The sequence below is a fragment of the Moschus berezovskii genome, chromosome 3 (assembly GCF_049115385.1).
Source record: "Moschus berezovskii isolate FMDL1 chromosome 3, NW_MosBer_1.0, whole genome shotgun sequence".
In the NCBI taxonomy this organism is placed as follows: Eukaryota; Metazoa; Chordata; class Mammalia; order Artiodactyla; family Moschidae; genus Moschus; species Moschus berezovskii.
Window position 1 is genome coordinate 30,243,471 of NC_142462.1, and position 14,428 is coordinate 30,257,898.

At 37.6% G+C, this 14,428-nt stretch overlaps 1 protein-coding gene and 1 pseudogene across 1 annotated transcript in view; both read right to left on the reverse strand.

The window, feature by feature from the left end:
• AGMO (alkylglycerol monooxygenase) overlaps positions 1 to 14,428 on the reverse strand; it is a 403,245-nt gene that overhangs the window by 59,409 nt on the left and 329,408 nt on the right. The gene's annotated exons all lie outside the window — the stretch shown is intronic.
• On the reverse strand, positions 12,870 to 14,032 carry LOC129552269 (potassium channel subfamily K member 1 pseudogene; annotated as a pseudogene).

Sequence of the window (14,428 nt, forward strand, 5' to 3'; positions counted from 1 at the left end):
ACACATATATAGATGTATAAAACTTTTTATACATATGAATAGCTACTCTACCATTACCATTCACCATCAAAGCCATTTTCTAATTACCCTCAACATACACAGACACCTCACATTTTCAGAGTTCTAATGATAATGTATACTGTATACATAAGTAAAAGAAAATTGTGCATAATGAAAACCAATATAATATTTGCCCCAACATGACCAAATGTTTTTACTTTATTACATTATATACTATCAGTTAAATATTTAATTATTCATTATTTCAGTTTATATAAATCAGGCATGCCAAACCATGCTAGACACGAGCAATAAGAAATACAAAATTGAGGTCAGTGGTAGAAGTCAAAGTGTAAATGACAATCAAAAAGTGTTTTGATAGAAGACTACATGAAGTAGTTAGAGGATGAATTCCCATCTTCCCCAGAAAATGGATTAAGGAAACAGGGAGCTCAAGAAAGCTTCCTAGTGAAAGTAGAAGTGTCTAACTCTTTGCAACCCCATGGACTGTAGTCTACCATACTCCTCCGTCCATGGGATTTTCCAGGCAAGGGTACTGGAATGGGTTGCCATTTCCTTCTCCAGAGGATCTTCCCAACCCAGGGATCAAAACCAGGTCTCCCGCATTGTAGGCAGACGCTTTACCATTTGAGCCACCAGGGAAGTCAAAAAGAAGGAAGGGATTAGCAAAGGCAAGGAGTAAAAAGAATGTTCCAAACAGAAGAAATCCTGTGTATAAATGTAGCCCATGCAAGAGTAGACAGGAAAATCATTAGCTGCCACGGGGAGCTTAAACATGTCAAAATTTGAGTCATAAAGTCCACGATCTAGCACAACATGTAGTTTATTTTTTCCGCCTTCTCAGTTCAGATTCTAGTCAAGAAAGGAATCTTTTCTTCCGAGGATTATATGGATGAAATTTCTCTTGCCTTCAAAAGCTGGGATAGAATGAGAATCACACAGAACACAGAAAAGGCATTTAGGGAATGATGGTCCCAAGGAGAGTGGAAAAAGACAACAAGGGAACATTTTAGAATAGGCTAGCTAGAATGGGGAGGGCAGAGTTTCATCTTGAAAGCGAACTTCTACTAATTGGAAATAGCTGTGCTAGGAAAAATTTCCATTCCCACTAGATTGCTGGAGCAGACAAGGGGTGCCTTGTGAGTCCTTAGTTCCTCCCTGTAAATGCAGAGATTTTGTAGCTTCTCCTGATTCAGGTTCAGTGGTGATAAGTGCTGTAAGCAACTAACGACACTCATTGTGGACACTGAATTCGAGAGTGGTGACACATTATCTTGTGGCTATTTCTGGTCCACAAAACAGACTGCAATTGGGGCAGTAGCAAGGAGTGATGCTGCACTGAGTAGGTAACTGTTATGGGACTGTTGTTCTACTATCTCAGGAGTCTTGAGTGTAGTACAGAGGCTTTACAAAATTATAACCAAGGAGACAACTTGATAATCCCATTCCTATAATGATAATCACCAGGTTGTGTTACAATGTCTTGTTTTATCATCTGATTTCCTCACTAGACTCTAAGCCCTTTGATAACAAGGAAATACAAATTTCTGTACTTGCAGTGAAAAACTCAACTAAGCAAATGAGTATCGATGAGGCATTTTATTTCTTCCAGCATTTAAGTAACATTTGAGACACTGAGAACCTTTCAAGACTATGAAGGATTGTCGAGAGAATAAAGAGCATTACGTGTCACAGGAACCAAGAGAAAAGGGATTTTTTTTCAAAAAAGAGTTATTATTTCGCTGTGAGAAAAAGAATAGTCATGTAGAGAGCTGAATTAATGGCAAAAGAATTCATCCAGTAAAGAAGTATAAGTACAGATTCAAAGTACAGTGGGTTTAGGAGTAAAGAAGTAAGAACAGAGAGCATGTTCTATTCTAGTGGAGGGTATAGAAGAGGAATAACAGTAACTAAAGCATGTATAAAGTTGGGAAATATGTGAATAAAGATCTCCTTAAGATTAGACTACCTTGAGAAAGATGCAAAATATTTAGTTATTTCAAGTGTGCAACATTCTAATTTGTCATGGTTTTCCTACCAGCCCCATGTCTGTTGTGCTGAAGAAATGATAGTTTTAATCAGGATAAAAGTTAATTTTTTTAAAAAAGCAATTTTGAAGCATGATACAGTTTTCCATGAAAAGCCATTGTCAGATAAAGGCAGACCCCAGAAAATGCGATAAACCCAGGGTTAGGTTACTAGGAAGGCCATGGACAATTAGAAGAGTTATTTATAGAGATATGAAGAGGAAAACAGAAAGTAGGTGATAAGATGCAAAAACTAAGGTATGTCTACCTCACAAAATTTCCTAGAGCCACACTTACACCTGGGTTAGAAATGTCCTCACTCAAAACTCTTTCCCTAGATGTAAAATTAGGAAAGCATCATGACCTACTATCATAAGTTTAATGATTTCTAAAATTTAGCTTGAAAATTTTAGACTTTTATAACATTTTCTCTTAGGGAAATGTCCAAAAAGTTTTTAAAATTCTGAATTATAATGTCTTTTGATAAACAACTTTTTCACAAGTTTGCATCTTCAGGTATTTATTGCAGGCTGAGACAGATGGCTGCATTCTACTCACAGATTTATGCTCAGTCTTTTAATAACTGGTTCAAATCTTCAAAAATGTAAAATAATCATGTTGAGTTATAGCATTTTAAAAAATGATTATTAACTAAAATCCAATATTCATATTCTATAGCTGAACTAGGCTTTTCTAGATGATCTGGGAAACAGATCTATTGTAAACCATCTGTGAAGATCTATTGTAAACCATCAAAATCCACTAATTTTTATTAATGACCAAGTTAGTTGTCAAAAAGTATTTAGTAGGATATCCCAGTATTATAGAAATAATCCTCAGACACTCAAAGAATGGCTAAACTTTCATCTTAAGGCATCACTTGAAAAACTAAGGCTCATAATATTAAAGAAAAGTTATTCTGTATGTGTGAAGCATTTACGAGATAAAAAATTGATCTGTTTATTCTGTAATAGGTAGCACCATAATCTGGTAGTGTTCAAGCATCATTCAGACTGTCTGATGCTTTAATAATATATTCCAGTAAGGGGAAGTCTCAGACGGAAACAAATCTAAAAGGAAATTGAATCCCACACCTACAGTCTTATGTGCCTGAATTGATTTGAGTATATAAATCTGATGTTGAAGAAACTCCTGAGGTATCACTTGAAAATGTTTGAAAAGCTTCACCTCTGAATTTTATTGAAGGGTCAAACAGACAAAGCACAATCCAATGAAGAAATGAAGAATTTATGTGTGAATGTCTAAGCCAGCAAGAATTGTTTCTGAACCAAAGTTTGCTCATACATACATCTATGTGCTTCTGATCCAAGCATGTTTTGTTTGAATATGCTATTTGACAGCTCAGTAAGAACATTACGCAACCCAGTGCAGCTCAATATGCCTGTCTCTTTCTTTGAGACAGTCCTTTGATGTTCCCATCAGTCAGTCCCATACTACATGGCCTTGTTTCTTTGTCCATAGATGACAAATTCAAGGGTGGGCACCTGACCAAATGTAAGCCAATTAGATCTTCTCTCAAAGAATGTTGGAATTTTGAGCTTAATCGGAGACTTTGGGTTTGTGCCAATCAGGTACCATCAAGGAAAATAAAAACTATTCTAGGTAATTAAAAGAGAGGATATTTCATGCAGGGGTAATAATTAGCAATAATGCCTCATAATATATGGACATCATATTTAAATCTTTTCAGGAAAACAGAGTCAGGAGTTTGATGGAAGCTATGTGGGTAAAAGAGTTTCGTTAACTCAACAATAATCACAATGAAACCCTAAATTATATAGTATGTTAGAAGCTATTAAGTATTATTGAGCAAAAAAAACCCAAAAAGCTTGAAGAGGGTAAGAAGTTCTTTAAAAGTTACAAGTTCAAGGTGGTTGCTGCTGCTGCGGCTAAGTCACTTCAGTCGTGTCCAACCCTGTGTGAACCCATAGACGGAAGCCCCCCAGGCTCCCCCGTCCCAGGGACAGTCTTGAAAATGGTGGTAAAGTATGATGGACAGTCAAAAAAAGCAGTAATTCCCATCACTGTGAGAGTTACTAATTTTACAAATATTATCCCAAATACACATACACTGGCATCACAGTTTCTCTGAGATGTTTTTATAATCTAAAAGCTAAATATTAAATACGATTTTTCCATTCAAATATTCACTTAAGTGTTTTTTTAGGAGAGGATGATTGCAATATTAGTGTGATTTAGGTTTTCCAATGTAGACTTGAAAACCACTTTCCTTGTCCCTTAAAGACCTATATATAAGAGAAAATGGAAATTTTTTTAAAAGTACGATGGACGTACTTTAAAGTGGGACCACAGGATCTCTACCTTCTGGTAGTCTTACAATTGTGATATCTTGTTTCCTTGACTATGGATGGAGCCTGTGACTTATTTATAACAACTGGAGTATGCTAAAAGTGGCAGAATATTAATTGCGGGATCACATTACAAATGATTATAATACCATTCCACTGTTAGCTTTGAGGAAGAAAGTGGCCATGTTGGGAAGGCCTATCCACAAAGGAGCTGAGGGCAGACTACAGCCAAGAATCTGAATCTCTCACTCAAAATCCCGTGAATAACTGAATTTTGCCAACATGTGAGCAGGAACATAGAAAATCAAGATACATAATGAAGATACATATGAAAATATATAATCAAGATACATATGACTTTGGTGTTGGCAGTTTGATTGTAGCTGTGCAGAGGACACAACTAAGCCATGACTAGACTCCTGCCTCAGAGAAACTGTGAGAAAACAAATGACTGCTATTTGAAGCTGCTCAATTTGGGGTACTATGTTATCAATCAATAACTAATACCACAATGGATTTTATATCAGTGAGGTACTCAAACAGTCATGTACTTCTCCAGGGGAAGCGCATTTGGTGCTGCTAAGTGCCTCAGCTGTGTCTGACGCTTTGACCCCTATGGACTGTAGCCTGCCAGGCTCCTCTGTCCATGGAATTCTTCAGGCGAGGATACTGGAGCATGTTGCCATGCCCTCTTCAAGAGGATCTTCCTGACTCAGGGATCAAACAGCGTCTCCTGAGTCTCCCGCATTGGCAGGCGAATTCTTTACCCATGAGCCACCTGGGAAGCAGAGGGAATAGAAAGCAAAAAATCCTCAAGTGGCAGAATGTTTTAAAAGTGAGTACATCTGAAATTTAATGAGCAAAGGAGAGAGTAAAAGGAGAAAGAGAAATTTATGTCAGAATTTATAAACCAAACTAAGGCCTCTGAGATAGAGATTTTGAGTGAAATAGACACATTAATTAGAGGGACTGAAAAAAGTAGCATGTTATGAGTTAACATTTTAATAGCTTCATACTGATTGGTGTGCTGAGAATAGGCTGTAGGAGATCAAAACAGCAATAAAAGAGACCAGTTAGGAGGGTATTACAATAATACAGGTGAGAGATGATGGTGACTTGGATCAGAGTGAGTGATAGTATAAGTGGTGAGAAGTGGTTGATTCTGGTTATGTTCTGAAGCTACAGTCAACAGGAATTCCAGATGAATTGGATGTGGAGTGTAAGAAAAAGAAGACTCAAGGATGACTACAAAGGTTTGGGCGGAAATATATAAGACAAAACTAAGAGTGAGTAGGTATTTTGTATTTTTGTTTTTTCTTTGTTTTCTTTTTCAGTAAGAGCATGGTGAATATTAGAAGCTCAGGGCATGCGAGCTTAAGGAACATGACATGTTAGGGTCTATTAAACATCCATCTGGAAGTGTTGTAGCAGTATTGTTGTATCGTTAATTCAAAGGGGAGCCACAGCCTTTTGGACAGATTTAGATATTTAAAACTGTGAGGCTGAATAAGCTTACTAGGGGGCTGAATGTAGAGAGAGGAGAGAATCACAGATTGAGTGCTAGAGCAGTCCAAGTGGGTTTAGGAAAAGATAGAACCAGCCACAGATACTGAGAAAAGGGGGACCAATAAGTCAGAAGGCAAACCAAGGAACAGTAGCATTTGGAGAGCCAAGTAGAGAGAATGTTTCCAGGAAGAAGACATAATTGACTATGTCACATGATGCTGAGAGATCAAACAAATTGAGAACCATTGGATTCAGTAGAAGTTATTTATAAACTTCGCAAACACAGACTCAGAAGAGCAGAGAGATTAAATCTGATAAATAGGTAGTAGCTAATGGTATAAAGAACAAAGATGAGTTTGTTACTGCAGTTGTTTTGAGATGAGAGAGATCGCACAGGGTAATGGACAATGTGCAACAGAAAGAAGAACTGCAGGAATGATCATTTATGTAAATGAGAAAGGATGAGGTTGGCTGAAAAGCAAAATCCTGGGTAGGAATAAAAAACGCACATGTGTTGTAATAGGACAGGTGGTATGAGATGGAGATATCAATGCTGATATGTAGAAGTTTACCAATATTCTTTCATTACTGCTTCGATTTTGTCAGTTAAACCGGAAGTAAGACAATCAGCTAGAAATGATGACAGAGAATAGCTACTAATAGTTCAAGTAGAAACTTGATGATACATAATAATCATCTGGAAAAATAGGAAAGAGAATGGATGGAAAAGAATGTCGCTTGAACCCACCAGCCCATTTTCCAAGGCACAAAAGAGCAATATTTTCATACAGTAGCTATGATTGTGGGAAACTTTTCTTTAACTTAATGGCTTTAGATTCCTCTGGATAAAGTCCAAACCCTACAGTGTAAACAGCCCAGCATAATCTGACACTTGCTTATACCTCAAACCTCAGTACCTGCGCCCCTTCTACAATGGGTACATTGAGCTACTTTAAGTTCTTTGAAAACTCTAGCCATGTTTATTTTGCCTTAGAATCTTCACAAATACCAGGTTCTTTCTTTCTCCCAAAATATTCTCTGAACCTCTCTGCTTCCATAGTCCTTATCATCCATATCATTAGCTAAGACCCCCTTCATTTCTTAGTTTTTAATACAATTTCCTCTAGCAAGTTTTCCCATAATCAATCCAGTTTACGCTAGTGGCCCTCCTAGGCCCTTCCAGAACAATATTTACATCTTCATTCACATTACCACTCATAGCAAACTCTCAATTTCATGGGCAGGGGCCATGTCTATCAAGTTTATTCTTCTAAATTCAGTCTTGAGTACCATGCCTATTACGTGACAGATGCTCAATAACCGATGGTTGAATGCATGAAAGAGTGCTGACATACACGTGAGTATTAATTTAAAAAGAGAAGGAATTCCATGAAATTAAAGACATTTCAAAAAAATAATAAAGGAGAAATATCAGAAAAAGAAAAGCCATTCTTCAAATTTCCAACTTATTTACAAACACATAAGTAGCATGGAGAAATATAGAGGAGTACAGGTCTCAATTTGTTACAAAAGTATGCCTATATTCACAGAAAAGGTCAGTCAAGCAATTCAATACATTCTTAGATTATATTGGAAAAGTAAAAACTGATTAACTACCCAAGAAATTATCATCAAGATACAAGAGAAAGAGCAGGGAAATGCTCCACATGTTCTTTTGCTGCTAAGTCATATCAGTTGTGTCCGACTCTGTGCGACCCCATAGACAGCAGCCAACCAGGCTCCCCCGTCCCTGGGATTCCCCAGGCAAGAACACTGGAGTGGGTTGCCATTTCCTTCTCCAATGTGTGAAAGTGAAAAGTGAAAGTGAAGTCACTCAGTCGTGTCCGACTCTTCGCGACCCCATGGACTGTAGCCTACCAAGCTCCTCCGTCCCTGGGATTTTCCAGGCAAGAATACTGGAATGGGTTGCCATTGCCTTCTCCATATGTTCTTCTAGTAAGTCTTTAAATAAAGAGGGACAATTCTCCATAAGGCTCTTACACTTGTATTTCTACAAGATTCTATACATTTTAGATAAGAATGATAAAAGCAATTACGTCAACTTTTAATGCAGTTTTTTGGTTTGGTTTTAGTATGAATCGTACTTAAAAAAAATTCTTTAAAGCACAACATGCATGATAATCTATGAACTCAAAAGAAGTGAAAATATTTCCAATATGCTATTTACAGAAACCAGATGAACAAATATGGAATGTGTGTCATACAATGCATAGGACTCCTATCTCAGGCAGATTTCTATATAATTCAAGTATTAAAGTATGAGCTGGATACTTGCTATGGAAATATCATCATTGTTTAATGCTATCATTATAAAACTAAATTTGGGATTATTTTATTGAAATATCTGTTCCTCTATCCTCATCTTATAACAAAGCAATATTTATTATTGTGATTGCATGTACATTTAAGCCACAGAAAAGAAGTTTAACTGAATTTCAATTCTCTTGATTGTAAAATATAAAGAACATCTTTCTACATTAGTCACAAAATGCTTTTTAACAATTTTTCCTCTGATTAAACATAAATACAATCTTCTTATGGCACAGAACTTCTTAGAAAATGTAAAATAACAAGAAGAGTTGATCCAAAGGATGTGACATTTTGCTTATAACATAATTCACTTGAAACACTGTGCATTTGAGACATTATAGAAATATGAATGGCAATTTGGCAATTAAAAGCCTGCCTGGCTGGAGCAGGGGTGGAAAGAGGGAAAGACAGTGGAGAAAAGTTTCAATGGCTGCTCCACATAAAGTGAAATCATATGTTTTCACCCTATTTTTAAAAATTTCTGTATAAAACTGGTATGCACAGTGGAGATTACCAGCCATTTAATAATTTATGCTAAAACATAAAGTTGCTGTTCAGCACTACACCCAATCCCATATCCTAAAATGATTTATTTTATACAACTTTTCTTTGTCGTTAACCAAAGCTGCATTTTAAGTGATCTGTTTAGCATAATATGAAAACTCAGAATAATAAACTAAAAGCACATGAGTCTCCATTCCTCATTAAACACATAACATTCCTGATCACAGTGCCATCCTATAACACTGTGATGTACACTATCCATGCAAATGTCTAGTAGCAAGGTGTTATTTTAGGTTACAATTTTACAAAAGTTAATGTGTTATCTGCAGTTAATAATTGGTGTGTTTCTACTTTCTTATGGCTTCTAATTTTGAGACACACAATCTGAAATGAATTTTTGAAGTAGGAATAGATTATGTGAGACCAAAGGTAATTGTTCCAGTTAGAGGGTGTGAATACTATTGGGTTGGCCAAAAAGTTCATTTGGGCTTTTTCCTAAGATGTTACAAAATTTTTTTTTGACCAACCCAATACTTTTCTTTAAACTTTTTTTGTCTCTCTTTTTTAAAGGATCAAATCACCTAATTAGCACTGTCTACTGATTCATCATCTACAGTTAAAAATACTGATTTTTACTGATGTTTTAGGTATGTTACAAAATTCCTATGTACAGCTGGTATATCTTCTGCAATCTTTACTTACTTTTTTTTTCTTTTAAACAAAAGTGAGATCATGATGGATTTAACAGGAATACTTTCTAAAAATTCCTGTAGTCGTCACTGATAAGCACCAAGAAAATGCAGAGGTTGTTTGTGAATGAAATAATGAAATTATATATTGCCATGCAGGTTATTTCTATGCAGAAAAGAATGAACATGAAACAGAATATCAATGGCTAAAAAATAAACTAAATGGAGGTTTGAAATAGAAAAGAGAAGAAAGCACCACATATTTTAGAGTTATATTGGTTAATATATGTATGTATCTTTAAATAATAATGGCTAAAAACAACCTTTTTTAAAAGATAATTATCCATTTTCTTTTTCTTAATATATTTTCAAATTATAATTTTAGAAAAGCTCAATAGATATTTAACTCCTTTCATCACACATCACAACTCAGTCAGAACTGGCAAAAAAACAAAAAAAGAATTTCTTCAAAGTAAAATAATTGGCATATACTCTATCTTAAATACTCTGTTATAAAACAAACAAACAAAAATGGATAGCCCCAGCCAAAAAAATACCTTAAATTTTATTTGGGAGAAAAAGGTATCTTAGTTTAATTCATCATTGAGGCTTTTCTGTAGTATTAATTAGTATCTCATTGCAGCCATGAAATTAAAAGACGCTTACTCCTTGGAAGGAAAGTTATGACCAACCTTGATAGTATATTAAAAAGCAGAGACATTACTTTGCCAACCAAGGTCCGTCTAGTCAAGGCTATGGTTTTTCCCGTGGTCATGTATGGATGTGAGAGTTGGACTGTGAAGAAAGCTGATCGCCGAAGAATTGATGCTTTTGAACTGTGGTGCTGGAGAAGACTCTTGAGAGTCCCTTGGACTGCAAGGAGATCCAACCAGTCCATTCTAAAGGAGATCAATCCTGGGTGTTCATTGGAAGGACTGATGCTAAAGCTGAAACTCCAATACTTTGGCCACCTCATGCGACGAGTTGACTCACTGGAAAAGACTCTGATGCTAGGAGGGATTGGGGGTGGGAGGAGAAGGGGACGACCGAGAATGAGATGGCTGGATGGCATCACCGACTCAATGGACATGAGTTTGAGTGAACTCCGGGAGTTGGTGATGGACAGGGAGGCCTGGCGTGCTGTGATTCATGGGGTCACGGGGAGTCGGACATGACTGAGTGACTGAACTGAACTGAACTGAATGCAATAAAGCAGATCTTCAAATAGATACTTTAATAAAATGATTAATTTTTCGATCTTCACTTAAAAAGTAATTTTAATTAACTTCAAAGGGACTATTATTGTGGAAGCCTCTTTCCTGTACTCTCTCATATTAAATTTGTATTGTACAAAGTCTTTTCCTTTTGGACTGTGATTCATTTCTCTACCCATGTTGCTTATTGCTAATTCTATTTCTATTTCTCCTCTGCTCACTGTTGCTTTCAGATTCTTTCCCAGTAGCTCACAGCTTCATAAAAAATGTCTTAGAGACATCTAAGAGAGAGATCCATTTTAAATATGGGGAGCCTTACTTCATGAGCTTTTATGAAATTATTTTTCTCACTAACATAAATACTACAAATAAAATGCTTTCTATATTCTTCTTTCATATGTTTTCTCCCCTGTGATAAACAGTCTTAAAAATTAGGAAAATATATGTACTTTAATAGTATAACGAAATATATACAAATGGCATTAAAATATCTAGATAAACAAAAATAAAGGGCTCATTACCATCGATAATCTCAAACCAGATAAGATTTGAGATGGGTAGAAATTGTAACCATTTTGAAAAGTTCAAGGAAGGCACAATCTGATGTCTAAAACATTGACATAACTAGACAATAAATATTTTCACTTTTTCTAAAACTATTATTTATGGAAGAGAAAATTTAGAGAAAATGGAAAATGTTCTTTCTTTGACCTCTTGGATAAAATCATTCCATTAGAGGTGCTTACTTTGTTTCGGAGAATTTTAGTAGGTGGGAGTTTGTTTCTCATTAAAGAGAAATCTCTTGAGATTTAGTTAAAAACATTTGCAAAAAATTGGCAAGTGTTTCTTGTGTAGCCAGTCCTCATTATTTTACTTAGGAAAAAACATTATTATAAAACTAATTTCTCTTTTGTTTCATGGAAAAATACACTACAGATAATTATAGTGAGATACATTGACTACACCAAAATGTGTTTTATACATTAAGCTAAAGATAGTTGGACTTGTTCACTGAAAAAGACTTAGAAAATAAACTCAAAGTACTTTTAAACATTTCATGAAAGAAACTGAATTTCTTAAATCATAATAATTTTTAAAGCTAAAAAGACATCCGGATTATTATTTTGGGATGTCCCAACAGTGATTTCATTTAAACCAATCCGTATTTGTTTTCATTCAATATTTTACTTATGGTCAAGACAGTTATTCAGGGACGAATTGGGTTATACAGTTCAGTATAGCAGTTCACATTTTTCCACATCCACCCTTTGTTAGTGACTCATTATTGTACTATAGGCTCACCAAGGAGAGCATCCAGCTTCCTATGTATCCATCTCAATTGGTAGAAGTTGGAGGATAAAAATAGTTGCACACATGCTGAGAAACATAAACTGACAAAATCCAAGAGCAGTGATTAACAAACTGAAGGCAAAAACTTATATCACAATAGAGGTCATGATTTTATCATACCTCAGACAAAATTGGTAACATTGTATTCCAAGATACTGTAAGTATTTCCAGTCCTAAGAAATATAATGGACAACTCTGAGATAATGCCAGAGGCAATAATATGTACTAGAGATAATCAATATGTTAAAATTCACCCTAAAATAAATATCTGTATTATTCATCACAAAACCATAATCAAACATTTGTTGCACATTTATTATGGGTACCATACATAGGTACATGAGAATAAAGATGGATTTTTTCTTAATAGAAGCATTGATATGATCATACCTAGAGAAATACTTATTTTTTTGTGTGTTATTCCACTTATTTTATTGTAGCAACTTCTGATTCTTCAGTATAAAGAGAAATCAAAAGGGAAAATCTCTACAATCTTGGGTTAAGAAGTATACCAGGAACTGGTGACCTAAACTGTATGTACAGAATATAAACATATTTATATTTGTATGTACAGTTAATGGTTATCTAGTCATTATAAATAGTAGGTTTAACTTAAGAGTCTACAAAAATAATGATTTTCGGATGGGTACATGCAAACCAGTACACATAAACTTATTTATAAAACACATCTCTATGCCTTTTTTTTTTTTGCTTTAAATATAAATGTCACTATTCAACTATCAGCTAAACGATTTAAATGCAAATCCCAAAGTTCCCAATGAAAAGTATAAAATCTGTTTCTATCCACAACGGCACCCTGCTTCAAGTATTCTTCCTCTCCTATTAGTAAAGTCGAGATAATTTTGTCACATATGAACTACAGGTACTGATGCCATTTTTCTCATATTTTAGACAGTCTTCTGGAATAAAAGCTTCTTTTGTTCCATTTTACAAAAAGTACTGCTTTTACATCCTCATCAAAATGAACAAGCGAAGCTTCCTCCCACTGCCCTGAGCCTGTGCCCTGGCACCGCCCAGCAAAGCCCTAGTCTAGGGGTCTGCGGCGCCATCGGCCAAGGCAGGTGGCTGGGGGGACACAAAGGGCTCGTTCTGCTTCTGGTCCTCCTTCACCCCAGACGCCTGGTCCGCGATGGAGGACAAGGACAGCTGGTCACGTTCTATGATGTGCACTTGATCCTCTTCCTTGTCCTTCTTCGCGTAGAACATTTTTCTGAACTTCTTCAGTTCGTGGAGCTCACAGAAGGTTTCCAGAACCACCAACATGGTGATAAGACCAAGGAGCAGGTAACACGTGATCCCGATCTTGTAGAGCTCTCTGAATTTTTGATTGTAGCCCTCCCCGGGAACACAGTCTCCGAGGCCGATGGTGCTCAGGGAGATGAAACAAAAGTAAAAGGATTCCAGGAAGTTCCAGTCGTCCTCCAGGACGGAGAACACCGCGGCCGGGATGAAGCAGCAGCAGGACACAGTGACCACACCCGGGAGGACTGCGTGGACGGTGGCCACTGCCTGCTTGGAGAAGCCCCAGCGGACGTGGACGTAGAGGACTGGCCTGCGGGTGACATGGATGGTGACACGCTGGACCACTGCCGTCAGGGGCAGAAGGGTGAAAGGTATGCCGATGACGAAGCAGCTGATGCAGAAGGCTTTGCCCCCATCAGAGAGGGGCACGGTGTGGCTGTAACCTGTGGTGGAGAGCACGCTGCTGGCGAAGAAGAGCATGGAGGAGAAGTCCAGTTCCAGTTCCCGGAGGCGTCGCTGAGCACCGACACGCCGCAGTTGCTGGCCTCCAGCACCCGGCCCAGGAACCGCTCCAGCTGTGGCTCCGACAGGCACTCGTGCTTCTCCAGGAAGCGCCGCTTCAGCTTGCGCAGCTCCTGGCGCAGCAGGTCCTCCTAAGGCAGCTCTACGGACAAGAAGACCACGGCGCCGAAGACCAAGGATAGCAGGTAGCGGAGCACCAGGAAGCCGAAGCACCAGGCCAAGCGGTGCTGCTCCACCAGGCGCGCGCACAAGCTGCCTGCCGGGGACTGCAGCATCTTCCCCGCCGCCCGGCCGCAGGGCCCGCGCCCCACACCTTGGCATAGTCAATGAAGCAGAAATAGATGTTTTACTGGAATTCTCTTGCTTTTTCCATGATCCAGCGGATGTTGGCAATTTGATCTCTGGTGCCTCTGCCTTTTCTAAAACCTGCTTGAACATCTGGAAATTCACGGTTCACGTGTTGCTGAAGCCTGCTGCTGCTAAGTCGCTTCAGTCGTGTCCGACTCTGTGCGACCCCATAGACGGCAGCTGACCAGGCTCCGCTGTCCCTGGGATTCTCCAGGCAAGAACACTGGAGTGGGTTGCCATTTCCTTCTCCTTGCTGAAGCCTGGCTTGGAGAATTTTGAGCATGACTTTACTAGCGTGTGAGACGAGTGCAACTGTGCGGTAG